The 5,055-nt window shown below is 43.1% G+C and overlaps 1 long non-coding RNA gene across 1 annotated transcript; it reads right to left on the bottom strand.

Annotated features, from left to right (window-relative positions):
- Nucleotides 1-3,679: 3,679 nt before the first annotated feature.
- On the bottom strand, nt 3,680-4,648 carry LOC146696136 (uncharacterized). The gene is made up of 2 exons (XR_014923155.1): nt 3,925-4,648; nt 3,680-3,842 (listed from the first exon to the last, which is right to left on the bottom strand). It is a non-coding gene; the product is annotated as an uncharacterized LOC146696136 (long non-coding RNA).
- Nucleotides 4,649-5,055: the final 407 nt, after the last annotated feature.

The following is a 5,055-nucleotide window of genomic DNA, read 5'->3' as shown; positions in this document are numbered from 1 at the left end:
TTTATAATATTAATGCAAAATGTGTTCACTGCCCTGTGCAGGTTGGTCTTTTTGTTGGAGTGTGAAATTGTGCGAGTGAGACCAGTAAATTCACCTGCAGCGAGCCAGGATTCAGGATCCCAGCTGCGATGGAGGAAGGTTTGCAGCCTACTTAGAAGTGACAGACGCGTTACTTCCTGACAGATAAGCTTATGAGATCTCAAAACAATACACTGCCTGGGTAGTACTACTAACATTAACACTATCCACACACACTTCACACACCTGAACAGAAAAGACTGAAAAGAACTCTGAACTGAGTACACAGGCTGACAAACATGGACTATTGGAATTTTCTCATTGTGAATTGTTGAATGACTATTTATGGTTTTGTTTAAATAAATGTTAACTGTTCTTTTAACTGTGTGTCACGTGCTCCTTAGTCGATTTCTAGAGAACATAAACCCAAGATCCTAACTTCCTCTACGTTCTGTAGTGGTAAAGTATCATGTGTTACAACTAGGTTTTTAGCGTCACGTTGAGACAGGATATTCCTCATTTCAGAGATATTGCACAAATGGAAGAAAGCAGTCCTACATATTTGTTTAATATGTGCATTGAAGGACATATCCTGGTCAAAAATTACTCCAAAATTACTTTCCTGCAACCAGGAAAGAAATTACTAGCCAGGGAGACGTGGCTAGTCGTTGCTCCATTATTTATTCCAATTCAAGCTCATGCAGTCTTTTGTTACTTTATAGTAGTACAACTGTGTATTTACTTTTTCCAAAAATAGCTCACATTATGATGATGATGATGAAGCTTTATTCGTCACTTGCAGTTGCCTGCAGCAAAATTGGACCCCTTCTGACCATACATACATTACACAAACATCACATTGGGGAGACAGGTCAGAACAGGGAGCTTACAGAAAAACAGTGAAATGTACAACACAATAGGGGAGTGGAGGAGGAAAAAAGAGAACTCTACTCAGACTGAGCTCCTGGTAGGGGATCAGTATGAGAACAGAAAACAAAAATTCCTCAGCACAAAAAGCACATGAATCTTCACACTGTAACACCATGAAAACACATGACAAGCAACAGGGATGGGTAAATGGGGTGAGAGGTTGCCAGTGTAGACAGCAGCATGATTCCACGCTGGCCCGGTCAATCGCCGTCTGCATCGGGTGGGTGCAACCATTGGAGGCGTTTGGAGGGGGGAGAGTGTACATCTGCGTCAGTGTACGTGTGTGTGTCCTGTTCAACTTGAGAGAGAGTGTCCTTTTACCTGGTTAAGCAAAGTCAACAGTCCTGATCCGACGCAGGTGTCCTTGAAGGATACGATCAGAGAGAATTTCTTGTTCAGGAGCCAAATGAGTGAAGGAGATGATTGTTTGGGTTAATGTGAACAACTGCATGCAATTTCACAGTTGGTCTAATGTCCATCACTGGTCACTTGATCTGTCAATTTCCCATTGCAGAGCCGTGAGCTTCTCTAAGATCTTATCCATATTGCGTTCAATAAACGCAGTGTGAGTACTCAGAGATTGCCCATCGTCAATCACGTCGGCCAGCCTTGTGGGACCGCTTTCTTTGTTTTCGATAAGCCAGGTTCAAGCCAGCTCCGATCAGCCAGAACTCTGTTATCATGGTTCCGAATGGGTAGATCTCGTTCAACGTCCTCTATTGAGAGTGTCGCCAGACACACGACGCAACCGACCATCAAGTATCCGGCAGCAAGGGGCTCTGCTCTCCCGAGCCCAGGCTTCTCATCAAAAATAGGGTGTCAATTTCGTTAAGGGACCAGTTGATCAAATTCATAATTCTTTAGGTCTTAGAGAACAAGACTGAGAGACTCTCTGAGGGTTAGAAAGTTACACGAGAATACACAAGGACATGAGAAGTCAAGCAGGAAAGATAAGGGAAGGGAGAGGGAAAAGATGCAACTGCTTCCGTCAAGAGCGAGAAAGGATTTCACATATTCTCAATACGTGTTCCGTTATCAGATAGACAAAGAGAATGAACATATTCCACTGTCATAGACAAAGCCGATTTTCTTATGAAACTCGCTTCAAAATGAATGCTAAAAAGATAATCCATGAATTTCGAAAGATTCCGAAAGAATGGTGTAATCACTACCATCTTGATATGTGCACTGAATTTAAGTAAATACTTTATGGCAGAAAACAAACAACTAAAACAACACACTATAAAGGTGGAGCCGATCAGTAACATTACAGAACGTTGAATTTACTAGACTAAACAATGTTTCTGTGCTTTCAGTTTCTGACCTTAATAACTAATCTATGCAATATATCGGGTGTGACTGCTTTTATTTTCTATTTCTGGTACAATACTAGCCTGCAAGCAGGAAAGAAATGATAAGGCAGGGAGTACATGTAACATTATGAGAAAACAGTGCTGAGCATGCTTCCGACTACTAACAACAGGCCAAACCATGGTCTCACACTGCCACCTACTGGTACAAAAATGGAGCATCAGCTACAAATATCCCAGACTAGTTACCAGGTCTATAGTTAAAACTAGTTAATTTAGAGGATTTTCAAAAGAAAATATCACTTACATTTAAAGTAAAATAGCTGAAATAAGTTAATTCACATAAGTGTGATTAGACGTTAGTGGCTATCACACACACACACGTTCATACTGTTGCTCTTTGATTAGATAACTCTATGGCTGCTGTCAATATACAGGCGAAGCTTACGGGTTATGCAGCCAACTTTGTAAGTTGGATCATTAAGTCTATGAATCACCCTGTTAAGCACAAAAAGGTGCTTACACAACTGAAAAAATCTGATATGTCTTTTCCACAGGGGACTCACCTTTGTATAGCAGACCGATATAGATTGAAGACTGGTTGGGTTGGCCAAATAGTCCATTCCAACTTTAACTCTAAGACAGAGGGGTGGCCATCCTTATGGGTAAAAACGTCCCATTTCCTGTATCAACCATTTTATCTGATCCTATGGGTCCTTATTATGGGTCCGTATTACTGTGGTTGGCCAACATTATGGACTTTATGGACAACTTTATGAACTGATTTAAGCCAACATTTACGCCCCCAAATGGGATGATGAAACCTTAATTGTCTATTAATTCTCGTGAATTCTGGATATGACAACACACAATCTCATTTTAGCTGGAGGTACAAGCTGTGTGCTCTCTAACCTAGAAAGAAGCTCTAATAAGGATACTCATCCAGGACATGCTCCGACTATATTCCTGTCCACAAAATGTTCTATTGGATAAATTCATTTGTCACTGATAAATGTCCTCTTCCACTTATTGAAACTTGCAATTATCAATCTATTGTTATTTCAGATCATACCCCCCTATTGATGAGATGGGGGTTGGATGCCTCACAGCCCTCCGCCTCTGGCAGTGGCCCTTTCTACTAAGGAGGCAAGAGTTCTGCATGTCCTGGTGACCCTCCACCTGTTTCACAGGTGGGTGCAGCCTGATCTATCTAGTGAAAGTCTAGACAGACCAGACCAGCTCAACCACACAGACACTTCCTACCCGATTTGAGGACAAAAGCAGAGTATGCAATATGTGGGACAAACAAACACACACACACACACAAATGGCAAATGTGAGATCATGGGAATCTAAGCAGCTTGAACCGAAAGTGACTAAAAATTGTCAAGGCTGAGCAGGACTCAAGCGCAGACTACGAATCACAATAAACATTTTTTTTATTTACATGACACAGAGTGCACTATATACAAGTGGGGAGAAGGGGTCCAGCGAATCCAGAGGTCCATGGAGGGTGGGGGGCTCCACAGGCTCACTGCAACTGCCACACTCACGAACAGGGTCTCAAGGCGGGGCACGGAAAATCTATATACAAGGACAAAATGTTAAATGCCAAGCAAAGCACAAAGAGAAATCAAAATATTTCCAAAGCTAGAATTGCACTAACGAATGTTACACAGTAGTCCAGCGACAAAGGGCTCCAAACAACTGCCTTCAGAAGTGGCTGGTAAACAGGATGATGAACCTCAGGTGAGAAATTGCTTGCAGGTGTGAGGACAGCAACCGGGAGCCCATGATTAGGTCCACCCAGGCATCGCGTTGTGAGCAGGGAAGCAAGAAAGAAAGTGAGAGAAACAAAAACAAATACATATACATGTAGCGTAACTGGACCATGACAGTAATATTTCAGTTTGATCAACCATCTCAACAAGTTCAATTACTTTCTTTTCAAGCTGCTTACACTACATTGACTTTTGTTTTTACAGAATCTCAGAAGAGGAGAGCCACTGAGGGAACGCCTTCCGCCCTCCACACACTCACTCACAGATCAGTTGAAAGGGACAGAAGAAATGGCAAAAGTGAGAATATCTCACACACACACAACAGAGGGGGAAGAGATAGAGAAATTGGCAAATGTGAGATCATGCTAAGCAGCTTGAACTGAAAGTTACTGGAAATGTTTACGTTAGATCAGCCACCCATCCATTCTCTGCTGTGTTTCTTTTCCAGTGTCACAGGGCAGCTCGAGCCTATCCCAGCTATCTTAGGGCGAGAAGCAGGGTGCACCCTCGACAGGTCACCAGTCTGTTACAGGGCTAACACATAGACGCAGAAAACCATTCGCACCTATCGCCAATTTACACTCTTCGATTACCTATTGCCACTAACTGCAGGTCGTTGGACTGTGGCAGGAAGCCGGAGTACAAGGAAAGAACCCACGCAAAAACAGGAAGACCATGCAAACTCCACACAGAGCGACGGTAGAGCTGAACTCAAGACCTTCTTCCTGTGCGGTAACGGTGCTAACCACTGTGCCGCCCGCGTGTGAGCAACCGTCTCCCAGAAATTTAAAAAAGTTCAGTTACTTTCTTTCAAGCTGCTTACACTACATTGACTTTTGTTTTTACACAATCTCAGAAGAGGAGAGCCACTGAGGGAACGCCTTCCGCCCTCGGACGCCTCCACCGTGACCTCCACTTCTGAGAGGAATTGCCCACAGATCAAGCATGGAGTGTGCCTGAATGGACATACAGAACTCCAAGGTTCGGCCCAGTGTTGAGGGTTTTCCCAAAGGAGA

Source organism: Copadichromis virginalis, linkage group LG12 (genome assembly GCF_057382275.1).
Source record: "Copadichromis virginalis isolate Kocher_CV1m ecotype Utaka linkage group LG12, C_Virginalis_male_GT1.1, whole genome shotgun sequence".
In the NCBI taxonomy this organism is placed as follows: domain Eukaryota; kingdom Metazoa; phylum Chordata; class Actinopteri; order Cichliformes; family Cichlidae; genus Copadichromis; species Copadichromis virginalis.
Note: the sequence above shows the minus strand (reverse complement) of the source record. Positions and strands in the feature narration are given on the sequence as shown.